Raw genomic sequence first — 17,922 nt, forward strand, 5'->3', positions numbered from 1 at the left:
CCTGAGCTGAAATCAAGAGCTTGATGCCCGATCGACCGAGTTACCCACGTGCCCCATACTTTTGTTGTTTTTAAGTAATTTCCATGCCCAATATGGGGCTTGGGCTCATGACCTAAAGATCAAGAGTCCCATACTCTACTGACTGAGCCAGCCAGGCACCCCAGAGTTCCTACTTTTAATTCTTTTGAGTATATATCTGGAAGTGAGATTGCTGGATCACGTGGTAATTCGACATTTAATTTTTTTGAAAAATTGCCATACCGTTTTCCATAGTACCATTTTATATTCCCATCAGCAGTGCTCGAGGGTTTCAATTCCACATCCCTAGCAACACTTGTTAGTTTCTGTTTGGAGTGGGTAATAGCCATCCTTATGGGTGTGTGAAGTGGTTTTTTTTTTTTTTAATGCTAATTCCTTAATGCAAATAATCTTATATGATTTTCTGTATTTAAAAAAATAAATGGAGGGGCGCCTGGGTGGCGCAGTCGGTTAAGCGTCCGACTTCAGCCAGGTCACGATCTTGCGGTCCGTGAGTTCGAGCCCCGCGTCGGGCTCTGGGCTGATGGCTCAGAGCCTGGAGCCTGTTTCCGATTCTGTGTCTCCCTCTCTCTGTGCCCCTCGCCCGTTCATGCTCTGTCTCTCTCTGTCCCAAAAATAAATAAACGTTGAAAAAAAAAATTAAAAAAAAAAAAATAATAAAAAATAAAATAAAAAAATAAATGGAATTTAAGAAACAAAACAGATGAACATATGGGAAGGGGGAAAAAAGAGACAGGTAAACAAACCATAAGAGACTCTATGATAAGAACAGTGTTGATGGAGGGAGGTGAGTGGGGGATGGGCTAAATGGGTGATGGGTATTAAGAAGGGCACTTGACTGACGTGGTGAACACTGGGTGTTATATGTAAGTGATGAATCACTACATTCCACTCCTGAAAACAATAATTACACTGTATGTTAACTAACTAGAATTTAAATAAAAAATCAAATTAAATTAAAAAAAGAAAACATTTCCAGAGCTAAAGGAAGAAAGGAAGGTCAGGCTCAGGTCCATGATCCAGGAGTTAAGTCTGTGTGGCATTAGACAAGTCCCTTCATCTGTCTGAACCCCCAATTTTGCCACCCAAGAAAAGGGAGGAGGAATAATCTCATTCCCAGAATTAAGGAAATAACCATTTTTCAGATGTTTGTGCAAAGAAAAAAATTTGGTCAGAAGGTCAACCGGCCAGCCTACACAAGTCGGGGAGCAGCATCTGGATGAAGACAATGGAAGCCCACTAACCCTCCACTGAGGACTACACATTTCCAAATTTTAAAGCCCTACCCATTATGCAAAAAAGGAAGTAGAGGCTCAGAGTGTCCAGGAACCTGCCCGTGGTCACACAAGGCAGAACTGGGATCTTTCCCCAGAGCTGAAACTCTAGGCCCCTACCATTCACTACCTTCTATGTGACCTTATCTTGATCCCAACAGTTCAATAGATTAGGACACTGCAGATCAGAAAGTCTGAGTAACTCCATAATAACAATAACTAAGATTTGATGAGCACCTGCCATGTGCTGGGACTACCACACTACCCTTGGGGTCCTCACACCCTACTGAGTAGGTATACATCCTGCTCACTGATTTGAAAATGGAGTCTCAGATAAGTCAGGGCTTTTGCCCAAAGTCACAAAGCTAATAATGCTGGCCAAATATTAGTGTTTCGTCTGTCTGGCTGCAGAGCTGGAACTCCCCATCCACGTACAGAGGACTCAGAATTCGAAACCACAACACATTAGGACTCGAAGCCAGTGCACATTCTTGGCACCCTCTGCCTCCCAGGGAATAAAGGAGTTCCTCAGACCACTTTTCTGCTGTCCTTCCTTGTGTCTCTTTCTCCCTCCAAGCTGTGGGCACAGCCCAGGGAGGGGCCTCCCACGTTACTTGGAGTCTGACCTGCTACAGGTCCTTCTGGCATCGTGTGGGGGGCTCGCAGGGCCAGTTTCTACACTATCTCTGAGCTTCACCAGTGGCACCTTCTTCCCAGGCTGCAGATGCTTCTACAGCTGTGTGAGCTTCATCTTGGTCTCCTGGGACCCCCAAAGCCTCCTCTCGGGACCAACCAGCCCCAAGCCAGGTAGGCTCTTACTCAGTCACCAGGCATTCACACTTGCTTGTGGGTCCCAGAAAGAGCTAAGTCAGCCCACACATATACACATACCAAGGGGTGGCCCTGGAAGGGAGGCAGGTGGGGGGTGGGCGAAATAGGAGAAGAGGATTAAGAATACCTATACCCATATCGTTGATGAGCACTGAGTAATGTATAGAATTGTTGAAATCACTCTATTGTACACCTGAAACTAATATAACACTGTATGTTAATGAAACTGAATTTAAAATTAAAAGAAAAAAGAGGAAGAGATGCCTGGTTGCCTGGCTGGCTCAATAGGTGGAGCGTGCTACTCTTGATCTCAGGGTTGTGAGTTCAAGCCCCACGTTGCATGTAGAGATCACTTAACGATAAAAAAATCTTTAGGGGCGCATGGGTGATTCAGTAGGTTGAGCGTCAACTCTTTTTTTTTTTTAACTTTATTTTTTATTTTTTAAAATTTACATCCAAATTAGCATATAGTGCAACAATCATTTCAGGAGTAGATTCCTTATGCCCCTTACCCATTTAGCCCATCCCCCTTCCCCCAACCCCTCCCATAACCCTCAGTTTGTTCTCCATATTTATGAGTCTCTTCTGTTTTGTCCCCCTCCCTGTTTTTATATGATTTTTGTTTCCCTCCCCTTATGTTCATCTGTTTTGTCTCTTAAAGTCCTCATATGAGTGAAGTCATCTGATTTTTGTCTTTCTCTAATTTCACTTAGCATAATACCCTCCACTTTCATCCATGTAATTACAAATGGCAAGATTTCATTCTGTTTGATTGCTGAGTAATACTCCATTGTATATATATACCACATCTTCTTTATCCATTCATCCATCGATGGACATTTGGGCTCTTTCCATACTTTGGCTATTGTTGATAGTGCTGCTATAAACATGGGGGTGCATGTGTCCCTTCAAAACAGCACACCTGTATCCCGTGGATAAATGCCTAGTAGTGCAATTGCTGGGTCGTAGGGTAGTTCTATTTTTAGTTTTTTGAGGAACCTCCATACTGTTTTCCAGAGTGGCTGCACCAGCTTGCATTCCCAGAGCATCAACTCTTGATTTCGGCTCAGGTCATGATACCAGGGTCATGGGATAGAGTCCCTTGTAAGCGTGGAGTCTGCTTGGGATTCTCTCTCTCTCTCTTTGTGCCTCTCCCTCCGTTTGAGCGCACACTCTGTCTCTCATTAAAAATAAAATAAAAAATAAAGTTATAAAATAAAATCAAATCTTAAAAAAAAAAAAAGAGGTGGCTCTGGGTCATTCTGGCCTCCATATTCCCAGCACTCGTTCCTGTGTGTGCCCTGCCCTTTTATCACCTCCTCTTTCCAGTAATCAGCTTAGACTTCTGGCATTCAGAGAGGGGGATAGAAACCAGCCTATGTTTTGGAGTCAGGCCTCAGGACACAAACCATTCTTTAAAGGCAGGGGAAAGAGGCCTGGGCTGGAATAATTATGAATAATAATCATTATTATAGTTAAACTAATTACAGTAACAAGAGAGCAACAACAGCAATAGCTAACCTTGAGAGCTTAGCTGACCTTGAGAGCTTGTCAGTATGCTAAACACACATTGTCTCATTCATTTATCTTAAGAATGCTGAGGTAAGATTGATTTCTTTCCATTTTGAAAAAGGAAAAACCAAGCTCAGAGAGGTTAAGGAACTTGCTCAAGGTCACACAGCTGCCAGGTGGTAGAAACTAAAGAATGAAGAGACTTGATAACCTAGACTTCACCCTGCCAGATGCTTCCTGGGGGGCTTTGAGAAAAGTTAAACCCTTTTAGAGCCTCAGTTTGTGCAGATGCAGGGGGGAAGAAAAGACGAGAGGACAGAATAGGAGCCAAGAAGTATGGAGCTGAGACTCTGAAGTCCGTACACAAGTTGTGTTTCCACAATGTCAGCTTTATTCGATCGTAAAACAAGATTAACATAATTGTAAAGCAGGTTCAGTATTTCAAATTCAATGACATTTCACTATGCGTTTAACTTGGCTTCATACAAGTCACACAAAATAAAGTACAATACAAAGTCATCCAACAAACACGATACAACATGGGTATGACACTTTTTGTAAAATATATATGAAATGAATTATTGAAAAATAGTCACATGCTTGGATATCATAGCAATATCAAATTATCATGAAGGTATTTATTTATTATTTTTAAGTAAGCTCCATGGCTAATGTGGGGCTTGAACTCAGGACCCTGAGATTACAAATTGCATCTATGCATGTTATTTTTACCAGCTTCCCTGCTGCTGAAACTCTGATGTCATGGCTCAAAGGTAGAGACACATACCTTTGTGACTGTTTGTCTTACCAATTGGCTGGGTAAGGAGCAGTTTCCAGCTCCCAACCTCTCTACCTTCCTGCCACAGGACCCTTGTACATGCTATTTGTCCCCTCCTCCTAGGCATTATTCCTCCCTTCACTTGGTTAACTCCCACTGATCACCGAGATTTTTGCTCCCCAGCTGCTTTCACATGTAGGTTTCCAGAATGAATGATTGATTTTTAAGTAAGCCCTACACCCAACGTGGGGATTGAACTCAGGACCCCAAGCTCATGGGTCACATGTTATGCTGACTGAGCCAGCCAGGCACCCTGGGGAGATTTCCTAATTGATTAGAATTTCATGGCTTCAGAGTTTTATTAGTTAGAATTTCACAACCAGAGAATGCTATTGATTAGAATTTTATGGCACTAGAGAAGTATTGATTAGCCCCAGAATTCTATTACTTAGAATTTCATGACTTGAGAATGCTATTGATTCGAATTTTATGGCAGGCGTCTTGATGTTCCATCAATGCATGCTTCCCCCCAGACACCCACACAGATCCTCAGCTCTCTGCTCAAACTGTTACCTTCTCAGGAAGGCCTTCTCTTATCTCCCTATTTCAAATGGTCTGCCACCTGCTCCTGCTTTATTTTTCTCCATGGTGATGGTCACCACTTAACACATCCAATACATTATTTACTGCCTCCTGTACTAGAATGTCAGAAGCTCCACCAGGGCAGGGATTTTTATCTGTCTTGTTTACGGCTGTATCCCTAAGACCTAGAACAGTGCCTGGCACATAGCAGATGTTTGGTAAGTATTTGCTGAATGTTTACAAATGAATCAATTACATTCAATAACATAATGAATAAACTGTTGTAATTATTACATAAAGGTACCATGCAATCATTTAAAAAAAAAAAGTGACTGCCTCCCTTCTGTGCCTGACTCAATACTTCAACTCATGATGGAGAGGGGAATGTCTCGCCTCTCTCTAGTTACACCCCTCTTCCTAAGTCAGGGATCTCATCTGAGTCAAGATCTAGACTCCTAGGAAAGGAAAAGGAATTGAAATTGGTAGGTAGGTCTAAAAGGGGATACCTATAATCTAGAACCCCACTAACTTTTCAGACCTCAAATGTTACCATCACCTTTTCTAGGAAGATCTCCCTGATGGCCAGATTAACCTGGCTCCCTTGTCAAATGCTCTCCAACTTCCATACACCCTGTTCACAGCACTCTGTACTGTTTGTATTTAGGAATAGCTAGGTGACTCTTGATATCTGTAGATAAGGATCACATCTGCTTTGTAACTTCTGCCTAGACCAGTGCCTGGTACACAGCAGGTGCTCCAGATCTGTTTGTGGAATGAATGCATGAATACCATAACACGCTCCTGCTAGGATGGAAAGGGATCTGCTAAGGTCAATAGCAGCCAAGGGTCCGAGAAGGCCAGGAGAAGGACCCTGAGGGGACTCTGAGTTTGGGTCCCCAGCCTCCCTCTGAGGCCATCTCCAGGGTAAAGGGTAGGGTAGGAGTGGGTAAACCTTTTCTACACATGGATAGCAAAACATAGGCTGCTGCTGTTGTAGCAATTAGTCACAGACAATATGCAAACAAAAAGTCAGCTGTGTTAAAAAAAAAAAAAAAAACCTTCACTTACTGGGGTGCCTGGCTGGCTCCTTTGGTAGAGCATCCGACTCAGGGCCGCTGAGTTCAAGCCCCACCTTGGGCTTGGGCGTGGAGCCTACTTTAAAACAAACAGACCAACAAAAAACCCTTCACTTACAGACCTAAAATTTGAACTTCATATTAAGTTTCACATGTCACAAACAACATTCTTACTTTGGTCTTCTCAATAGTTAAAAGGTGTAAACACTTCATAAACAGTAAAAAACAGTGGGGCAGGCAAGGGGTATAATTTGCAAAACCCCAAAATAAAACTTTAAGTGGAAAGTAAGGGTGAGAGACTAAGATGAAAGAGGGAAGTTTTCTAAGTCCTCCATGGTGCACGAGTCTCTTAACCACTCAGAGCCTCAGGCTCCTCCTTTGGAAAAGGGAGAAAATAAAAATCCTTGGTTCCCTAGGTGGTCCTGAGGATTAACGGAGGTAACGCCTTGCCTCCGTTCCAAACAGGCAAACAGGCGGTGGGTTGGGCCACTAGGTCACTACAGTTACTAATAATCATTATTATTATTATTACCACAGGGACTGTGGGAGGAGCAAATGGGAGGACGCTTGCAAATCCCCCAGCAAAAAAAGTCTGGCACGAAGGAGACCTCCATAGAACCTCCTAATTTCCTGTTTTCCACTCCCGCCTCTCATGCCACTTCTAGGTCCCTCAGGATAGACCTCTCCAGCATCCTCCACCAGCCGCCCAGGCTCTCCTGCTCCCCACAGGCCTTGCCCAAGATTGGAGAAGGTGCCCACAGCAGCTGGCCAGGGTATGGGAGAGGGCCGGGTGTGGAGGGAGGAAGGTTCTGACCAGGTCCCCCGCCCATTGTCTGAGCCAGCCCGCCCGCCGGCCAGCCCGCCAGCCAGCTGATGTCCCCAGTCTCCGACACCAGCTGGCTGGCCCCACCCCAACTCCCCCTCCTCCCAGGCCCTCCTTGTCACTCAGCCTCCGCCTGCCCCCACCCACCCACCCACCCACAGCCTCGAAAGATGCTGGGTGTGACCAAAGGATCTGAGCTTTGTCCCCCAAATGGTAGGCTGATTTGCATTCCTTTGGCAATTTGCACACTCCATTCATTTGTAGAGAGCTAGAAGTTGCAAAGCCTGCAGGGGTCTTTGGGTTTATCTGAGTGGGGTTTGAAAATGTGATTTTGGGTGTTCCCTTTCAGCCTTCAGCACTTCCTTATTCTGGAGCATTGGCCAAATGATGTTGCCATTCTGATCCTCAGTTTCCTCATCTGTAAAATAGGGACAATAACACCTTTCCTACAGAGTAGTAGTGGGGTGTAAATAGGAGAACGCATGCAATGTACCTGGCACAAAGTGTATGCTCAACAGATGTTACTTGCTATATATCATCATATATATGTATAATAGAGCCAACCGTTAAACCTGTGCTGTCCAATAAGGCAACCACTAGGCACAGGTGGCTATTTAAACTTAAATTGGCACTTTAGTTCATCAGTCACACCAGTCACAGTTCCCTCCATAGCCACAAGTTCTGGTGGCTGTCGTACCTAGCAGCGTAGATATAGAACATTCTCATTACCAAAGAAAGCTGTATTAAACTGTGCAGATGCAAACCTTTTTAATTCTGGAGCTTTTCTCCCTTTCCCAAATAGGGCTCTCCCTAAGGCAGTCTTTCTCCCCGCCCCCTTCAAGGTAATAACCTTGGTGAGTGGGTGTTCTTTTGTTCTCTGCACCTGGGCAGGAGGGTGGAGAACAGGTGTGGAGCTGTGCCCTGGAGCACTGAGGGGGTGGGCGCAATTGTCCGAGTTGTAAAGCAAACAGCTGCACCCAATTCTGCCCTAGCCACCAGCAGGAGCCTCCTAGGGCCCGGATGTGGACGAGGGAGGGGAGACACTGGGAGTTTCGGCCCCTGTCCCTTCCACCTCCCAGAGGCGGCTTAAGGTCACACAACATGTCTGAGCCTGGGATGAGCAGTTTCCAGCACAGCTGACACCTGGGGAAGGTGTACCAGATGGGAGGCCCAGAGTGGGGGGGGGGGGGGGGAAGGGGGAGGATTAGCAACCTCTCAACGCCAAGGCTCAGCTGCACCAGGGGCTGAAAGGCATAAATAGGTCACATTCAGACTATTTCAAGCGATATGCATCCTCTGTGGTCCCACCTCACTTCAGGAGTTTAACAACCCATAGCCAGACATATATATTTCCATGTGACTGTCCACTGGCATCCCAAAGTCAACATCCTTGAACCTGAATTCTTGCTTTTGCCTCCAGGATGTGTCTGTTCATCCCGCAGCTGTCTCCACCCCAGGAGATGGCTGCCGCATCCTTTCAGTTGTCTGACTCAAAACCTTAGAATCATCCTTTACCTTTCTCTTTCCCATACCCTACAAAGGAACTATCGGTAAATCCTGTTGGTTCCACCTTTAAAATATGTCTTGAGGGGCGCCTGACTGGCTCAGTTGGTGGAGCATGTGACTCTTGATCTCTTGACCTTGGGGTTGTAAGTTTGAGCCCCACGTTGGGTACAGAGATTACTTAAAATTTTTTTAAATCTTAAAACTAGAATATGTACATATATGATATGAGATATATATATTTCATATATATATATATTGAATCCAACCCCTCCTCACCATCAGCCTGCTGTCACCTTGGTCTGAGCCACCATTGTCTCCCTCCCAGATGGCTGTGGCAGCTTCCCACCTTTGCCTCCTCCAATATACTCTTCACCCCAGGGGCATGGAAATCGCTTCACTCCTGAGCTCCAAACTATTTAGTGGCTCTGAAATTCACCTGCAACAAAGTCAATTTCCTTACTGCTGCCTACTGAGCCCCATTTATAGGGCCCTGAACCCCTTGCCCAGACACATAGTTCGGTGTTCTTTCTGTGCCTTGCACACTCCTGCCTCAGGACCTTTGCTGCTGCTACCCTCTATCAGGAGCCCACTTTTTTTTCTTTTAATTTTAATGTTTATTTATTTTTGAGAGAGAGAGAGAGACACACACAGAATCCGAAGCAGGCTCCAGGCTCTGAGCTGTCAGCACAGAGCCCGACGCTGGGCTTGAACTCACAAACTGTGAGATCATGACCTGAGCCGAAGTTGGACGCTTAACCTACTGAGCCACCCAGGTGCCCCTACCAGGGGTCCCACTCTTACCTCAAACAACTTCTAGCAGCTTTCTCGCCTTCCTTTTTTCTTTTTCCTTCTTACCCTCTTACAGTCTTAGGAATGGAAATACCCTCTTCAGAGAAGGCTTTGTCACCTTATATAAAACAAACAGCACTCAGTGGGTCCTCATGCCTTTGTCTTATTTTTCCTCAGAGCACCTATCATAGTATTTATTGACTTGCTCGCTGCCAGTCCATTGTCTGTGTCCTCTCACAAGAAGAGTGGCTCCATGGGGCAGGGATTTTCACTATCTTGTTCACCGCTATATCCCCAGTACTCTGCACATAGTAGGAGTTGAGTCAAGGAAGGAAGGAAGCACAAGCCTTGTGCTAAGAACCATGTCAAGCACCTAATATGGCTATCTCATCTAATACCCATGGCCCCTAAGGCAGGCACTGTTATTATCTGGCTGTGCAGATGGGGAAATGAGGCTCAGAGGTAATGACTGGCCCCAAATTAGCAACAGACTAAAGTGTGTCTCTTGTACCGCTCCCCCACATACAATCGGAATTGACAGTCAGGGAGCTGTAGGAGACTGAATTCTGAGTGCCCCAGGTCATTTAGTTGCATCAGCACAACATCTGAAACCTTCTACTCTATGAGTGGGCAACTCTTAATAGATGAGTCTTTTACATGTTCTTAGAGGGAGCTCTAAATCTCTGGGTTTTTCTTCTCTTTTAGTGTAGCTTGTGGTCAATTGTTTAAAGGAAAAAAAAAAGCAGCAGCAAATCAGAGCTCTCTAGGGAATACTTGAAACCTTTCATATATGCTCCCTTCCTTCGGGCTGTCACATCCTTTCCCTGGTCTCCAAGTGGCAGCCCACTGAAAGGGTAGTGTGGCTGAGGTCTGAAAAGCTTAAGGGGACAGGTAAAGAAGAGGTGAGAGAGATGGGGCAGGAAGGGGGTCTGAGATACAAATAAGGGCCAGTCAATATAGGACTTTGTAGGTCCTGGTGGGCAGTTGGAATTTTATTCCCGAGACATAGAGGAGTCTTTGAAGTAGTTGTTTTCTTTTTTGATTTCTTAGTGAGGGACAACATATAGAGCACAAATCCTAAGTGTGAATTTTCTCAAGCGCAGCACACCTATGTGAAGGTGAGCACGCAGATCAAGAATCAGAATTATCACCAGCCCCCAGAACCTTCCTGGAAGGCCAGCCTTGTCACTATCCTTCCCCCATCCTAAAGGTCTCCACTATCCTGATTATAACAGCACAGATTAATTTTACTTATTTTTGAAATTGTATATGTAAATGGAATCACACAGTAGCTACTATTTTTGTGTCTGGCTTCTTAAACTCAACATTATGTGAGATTAATTTCTGTTGTCTGTATAGCAATAATTTATTCACTGTCATTGCTATGTAGTATTCCATTGCTGGAATATAGCACAATTTGCTTATCCTTATTCTCCTGTTGACAATCACTTGGGAACTTTCTCGTCTGGGCTCCTATAAATAATGGTCCTATAATTGTGTATGGGTCTCTCATGAACAGATGTAAGCATTCCTCTCCACTAGCTACCTAGGAGGTATCATTACAGGGCAGGCATATGTTTAGCTTTTTTAGATACAGTTTCCTAAGTGGTTCTACTACTTATAGTCCCACCACCAGAGTATGAGAGTTCATGAGAGCTTCAGGTAGAGAGTGACACAATCTGTGTCCTAGTCCAACATCTATGGACTAGATGGCACTGTCTATGGCACTGTTTCATCGGATACCATCAGACACTGGCCCAAGGACCAGCCATAAACAAGACCTCTGCCCCTAAGGAGTTCACAGCCTACATAGAGGGTTTAAAACTGTGCTCCAGGGGCTCTTGGCTGGCTCAGTCGGTAAAGACTTTTGATCTCAGGGTCATGAGTTGAAGCCCCACATTGGGCATGGAGCCTACTTAAAAAAAAAAAAAAATTAAAAAACAAACCTGTGCTCCAGTGGGGTTTATGGGGTCTAGGCTCTGTACAAGGGATCCTGTATTGTCTGGAAGGACCAGGGTACCCGGAGAAATAAATGGCAGTGGAAGAATATGACAACAGTTAGACAAGGACTTTAAGATTAGTTTACCTCTAGGCCTAAAGAAATTCCAGGGACCAATATGGGCAAAGGCCTGGAAGACAGTGCCATCTGGAGAAGACCAAGTATGGTGACCTGGAGTGAAAACATAGGTTCTGGGATCAGTCACCAGTTGTGTGTACTGAGACAAATCACTTGATCCTTGTGGGCCTCAGTCTTCTCATCTGATAAAAAGGATAATATGACAGCACTCAACCCAGCAGGACTGTGAACTGCGGCTTGAACTTTGCACATAGTACCTGACACGTAGGAAACATTCAATCAATGTAGCTGCTCTGAGTATTTCTGTGTGGCTGGAGAGGATAGCAGGGAGGCAGAAGATAAGCGTAAGCGAGATTGGAGTGTGCATGTACAGCCTCGCATAGTTCCTGTCGGGCAATGAGCATCCAGCTAGCATTTAAAGGAGGCTGGAGAATGGGCAGGGAAACTACATCAGAGGTGAGTTGTGGTCAGATCCTCCAGCTGCAGAGGACAGTTAGTGAAGGGAGAACCTTAGAGGCAGGAAAACCAATTAGGAGGCCTTTGTAATAAGCAGTGTACAAGTCTGCAGGTATGACATATTTTGCAATAAAATGTCTAAAGGGAGACCAAAAAAATAAAGAAGTGATGAGAACCTCCACCTGGACAGAGGAAAAAGACATGGATTCTGTGAAGTCAATGGGATGAAGCGCAGTATGGAAGGTGAGAGAAGCCAGCTTCTGTATCAGTGCCCCCAAGGCAGGAGATGCACTCCTTTGGGGTGGCATCCACTTCTCTTCTTGGGCACTTCTGAGTCTCATGAATTTACTTACCCTTCAGGGAGCAAAACTGGCCATTAGCAATGTATCACATTTTCATCCATAAATTTGGAAATGTTCTACAATAATTTTCATAGCCATTGTTAGGGTGTTGTGAGATGCGCATCCTCAACTACTGATGGAAACAGGATTTGGTAAAACTGTAAGCGTTGCCACTATTTGATCCAATAATTCCATTTTGAAAAACCTGTTCCTAGAATCAGAAAATAGGTATGACTGGGGGTGCCTGGGTGGCTCAGTCGGGTAAGCGGCCGACTTCGGCTCAGGTCATGATCTCGCGGTCCGTGAGTTCGAGCCCCGCGTCGGGCTCTGTGCTGACAGCTCGGAGCCTGGAGCCTGTTTCAGATTCTGTGTCTCCCTCTCTCTGACCCTCCCCCATTCATGCTCTGTTTCTCTCTGTCTCAAAAATAAACAAATGTTTAAAAAAATTAAAAAAAAAAGAAAATAGGTATGACTGATGCATAACAATGTTCAGTGAGGCATTATTTATAATAGAAAAAAATAAAAGAGCAGCAGCCTTAATGACTATAGGGGTCAGATTCTACCAAAAGCAGAGTATCCTATGACCGTCCATTAAAGTAACATTTATGAATAATTTTTAGTGACATGGAGAAATGCTGTGTATAGAATAGCGAAAAAAGGCAGGATGCAGAAATGTGTTAACAGCATGACCTCAATTATGAAAATATACTCAAGAATAGAAAACAATTGAGAAGGCTATAGAGTAAAATGGTGAGAGCGTTTACTTTTCAGTGTTAAGAATTAACACTTTCATTTGCTTCCTAATCTTGTTATAGCACACGAACTCCTCACTGTGAGTGAGTATGCTCACATTCCTCTTGTGATCATAAATAATAATGAATTTTAATAATACAACTCAGCTGGTTCATCTTTCCTCCTGGGGGCTCTTGGACTCTTCAGCCTTCTACGGAGAAAAGGTCTTGCTTATTAGAAAAGCTGCAGCCATGCCAAATATTTCTCCAGTGCACAGATAGGCTTTCTAAAGTGCCACGGACATTTCAGGCTTCTGTTTATCCAACAAGGATCATATACCTTTAAAGCGCTTCCCCTCACTGACTGTCATCTGGCCAGGCCTTGTGTTTATCATACATTAGCACAAGGGGCATGGCCAGTGCAGATGGCAGGCAGCATGCCTGTCTCCCTGCCACCCATCTTTATCCTCTTAGTCACTAAAGAAAAACAATCACTTGGTTTGGACAAGAAACAGCCAGAGCCACGAGCAAATTTCCTTAGGTCTATCAAATCTATGATTCCTTCAGAAAGTTGCAAGAAAATGTCAGAATTCTGTTGTTGTTGTTGTTGTTGTTGTTGTTGTTGTTTTAATTTTAATTTTTAAAAAAGTAATCTCTACATCCAACGTGGGGCTCAAACTCACAATCCTGAGATCAAGAGTCACATCCTCCACCAACTGAGCCAGCCAAGTGCCCCAAGAATGTCAGAATTGAATTCTGTTACCTAAGACTAAGCTTCTGACTCAGGCAAATTTTTTGGTAAGTCTCTTAACCTTTCTGAGATTCAGTTCCTTTGGATGGAAAACAGAGCTGTTACAAAGGTGAAATCAAATTCAGTTTATAAGGCCCCTGGCCCTGGGGCGCCCGGCGGTCTCAATCTGTGGAGCCTGAGACTTTTGGTCTCAGGCTTGTGAGTTTAAGCCCCGTGTTGGATGTGGAAATTACCTTAAAAAATTTAAAGAAATTTTTAAAAAGAAAACTTATAAGGCACCTGGTCCTGACTCTAACTCCTAAATGCTAGTGTCCCTGAGGCCTTAGGTAACAAAATCAAGGAATTGGTACCTTAGCTAACCAATCAACCACAGGCTGATGCTCTGTGTCTCTGATGTTTCCAGAGGGCCTCTCTTCCCCACCTTCAACACACATACACACCCTACCATTTTTTAAGCAAAAATGATGAAGTAGTGAACCTGTGGAGACTAATTCATTTTCTCTACGTCTGAAATCAGACAGAACTTGGGAAAGGTATAGATTTGAAGTCAGGCCTACCCAGGTCTTTAGCAAGAAAATTTTATTTTCAAAAACAGCGGAATGTGGTATATCCAAACAGTGGAATACTACCTGGCAACAGAAAGGAAGGAAAATTACTGCTAGATACAACAACACAGATAAATCTCAAAATCATTATGTTGGATGACAGAAGCCAAAAAAAGAGTACCTGCTGTAGGAGTTCATTTACATACAAGTCTAGAAAATGCAAACCAGTGCATAGTGACAAAGTCGATCAGTGGTTCCCTGGGTCCAGGTGCAGATGGAAGGATGGATTACAGCAGAACAGGAGGAATCTTACAGGGGTGATGGAAACGTTCTGTATCTGGATAGTGCTGGTGATTTCACAGGTATATACAATGGTCAAAATTCATCAAATTGAGCCCTTTAAATTGATGTGGCTCGTTGTACGTAAACTGTATGCCCCAATAAAGTTTTTGTTTCTTTTTTCCTTTCCTTTTTTTTTTTTCCAAGTAAGTTTCATGCCTAGCACAGAGCCCAACGCAGGGCTTGAAGTCATGACCCTAAGATCAACAGCCACATGCTCTACTGACTGAGCCACCCAGGCACCCTTCAATAAAGATAAAGGTTTAAAAAAGCAATCATGGGGGAGCACTTGGCTGGCTCAGCTGGTAAGAGCATGCAACCCTTGATCTTGGGGTTGTGTGTTCGAGTCCCACATTGGGTATAGAGATTACTAAAAATAAATAAACTTAAAAAAAAAAAATCACAAGAGTTGGGGATGGGCAGAATGGGGAATAACTGCTAATGAGTATGGGGTTTCTGGTGCTGGTTACACAACTCTGTGACTACTAAAAACTACCATATTATATACTTTAAATGGGTGAGTGTATGGTATATGAGTCATATCTCAATAGAGCTGTTAAACAAAAATCAATCATATAGCTATAATGATAGAGATCAGAATAGTGGTAACCTTTAGGTTGGGTATTGACTGGAAAGGGAAACTAGGGAGCCTGTTAGGGTGGTGGAAAATGATATAAGTGGTAGTTACAGGTGTTAAGCCTGAAATAATTCACTGAGCTGTATGCTTGAGGTTTGTGCATCTTGCCATACCTACACATTATACTTCAAATTGTCACTTTTACTTATTTTTTTAACTTTAATTTAGTTTTTAAAGATTTTATTTACTTATTTAAAAAAAATAAACTCTTTGAGGCTCCTGGGTGGCTTAGTCAGTTAAGCGACTGACTCTTGGTTTTGGCTCAGGTCATGATCTCACAGTTCACACATCGGGCTCTGTGCTGACGGTATGGAGCCTGCTTGGGATTCTCTCTCTGCCTCTCTGTCCCTCCCCTGGTCGCTCTCTTTCTCTCAAAATAAATAAATAAACTTTAAAAAAATTATAAATAAATAAACAATTTGCCCAATGTGGGGCTCGAACTTATGATCCTGAGATCAAGAGTTGCATGCTCTACCAACCAAGCCAGCCAGGCATCCCTCAATTTTTCACTTTTATATTATTTTATTTTATTTTTTACATTTATTTATTTATTTTGACAGAGAGAAAGCACGAGCAGGTGAGGGGCAGAGAGAGGAAGACAGAGAATTCCAAGCAGGCTCTGTGCCGTCAGCTCAGGGCCCAGGACAGGGCTCGAAGCCAGAACCCTGAGATCATGACCTGAGCTGAAACCAAGTTGAATGCCTAACCAAGTGAGCCACCCAGTCACCCCAATTTTTCACTTTTAAATTTACTTTTGAAAAATTTACATAAAATTCCTTGGAACTTTAAAAAATGTACAGTTCTGCGAGTTTTGATAAATGCATACAATCCTATAACCATCATGATAAACAAGATGTAGAACAGCTCCATCAGCCCAGAATTTCCCTGTGCCCTTTTATAGTCATAATTTACCCCTACCATAAGTGTCTGATGACACAGATCTATTTTCTGTTCCCATAATTTTGCCTTTTAAAAAAATCCTGTAAGTGGAATTACAGAATATGTAACCTTTTGAGTCTGGCCTCTTTCTTTCTTTTAAGTACTCTCTACACCCAACCTGGGGTTTGAACCCTGAGATCAAGAGTCACATGTTCTACTGACTGAACCAGCCAGGTACCCTGAGTCTGGCTTCTTTGAAATTCATCCATATTATTTTGAGTATCAGAAATTTGTTTCTTTTGATCTCTACATAGTGTTCATTTGTATGACGAATGTACCACAGTCTGTTTATCCATTCACTAGTTGAGGGACATTTAAATTATTTCCAGTTTTTGGTAATTTTGAATAAGGCTGCTATAAATAGTCATGCACAGGTTTTTGTGTAAACATACGTTTTTAGGGGCACCTAGCTGCCTCAGTCTGTGGAACCTGCAATTCTTGATCTCAGGGTCATAAATTCAAGCCCCATATGGGGTATAGAAATTACTTAAAAATAAAATCTTAAACAAACAAACAAACAAACAAAAAACAGGGGCAGCCGGGTGGCTCAGTTGGTTAAGTGACCAACTCTCAGTCTTGGCTCAGGTTACATTCTCATGGTTCCTGAGATCAAGACCTGTGTTGGGCTCTGGGCTGACAGCCTGGAGCCTACTAGGGATTCTCTCTCTCCCTCTCTGCCACTCCCTGCTCATGCATGCACATACCCTTTCCTGCTTTCTCTCAAAATAAATAAACTTAAAAAACAAACAAACAAACAAACAAACATAAGTTTTGGGCACCTCAGTTGGTAAAGCATCCAACTTCGGTCCAGGTCGTGATCTCACGGTTCATGAGTTCAAGCCCCACATTGGGCTTTGCACTGACAGCTCAGAGTCTGCTTGGGATCCTCTGTCTCCCTCTCTGCCCCTCCCCTGCTGACACACGCTCTTGTACATGTTCTCTTTCTCTGAAAAATAAACATTTAAAAATATATAAAAAATAAGTTTTTAAACCAGGCTTGCATTCCCAGGATAATCCCAATTTGACCACGATGCACTTTTTTTTGATACTATCTTTTTAAAAAATTTATTTATTTTTTAATTTATTATTATTTTTTTACATTTATTTAACTTTGAGACACAGCACAAGTAGGGGAGGGGCAGAGAGAGAATGGAACACAGAATCCAAAGCAGGCTCTGGGCTCCGAACTGTCAGCACAGAGCCCGATGCAGGGCTCAAACTCACAAACTGTGATATCATGACCTGAGCCGAAGTTGGATGCTTAACCGACTGAGCCACCCAGGTGTCCCTAAAAAATTTTTTTCAATGTTTATTTCTTTTGAGAGATGGAGGTGGGGAGAGAGAGAAAGAACCCCAAGCAGGCTCCATGTCAGCGCAAAGTCAGACATAGGACTCGATCCCATGAACTGTGAGATCATGACCTGAGCTGAAATCAAGAGTTCAATGCTTAAAGAAAAAAAAATGTTAAAAAAAACAAAGAAAAAAGAGTCCAATGCTTAACTAACTGAGCCACCCAGGCCCCTCTGCACTATCTTTTTTATATACTGTTTAATTCAATTTGTTACTGTTTTGTTGAAGATTTTTGCTTGTATATGTCTTCATGAGACATATTAGTCTCTAGTTTTCTTTTTTTGTAATATGTTAGCATGGTATTGCTATCAGGGTAATCTTGGCTTCATAAAATGAGTCGAAAATGCTTCCTCCTTGTTTATTTTCTGGAAGATATCATGTAAAATTGGCATTATTTCTTCTTAAATATTTGGTAGAATAAACCAGTGAAACCTTTTGGGTCTGGAGTTTTCTTGGCTAGGAAATTTTTAACTATAAATTTAATTCATTTAACAAATACTGAATCTGAATACCCCCCCACCCCACCAAAAAAATAAAAAATAATAA

The sequence above is a fragment of the Puma concolor genome, chromosome A3 (genome assembly GCF_028749965.1).
Source record: "Puma concolor isolate L17-30 chromosome A3, mPumCon1.1.hap2, whole genome shotgun sequence".
Lineage (NCBI taxonomy): Eukaryota > Metazoa > Chordata > Mammalia > Carnivora > Felidae > Puma > Puma concolor.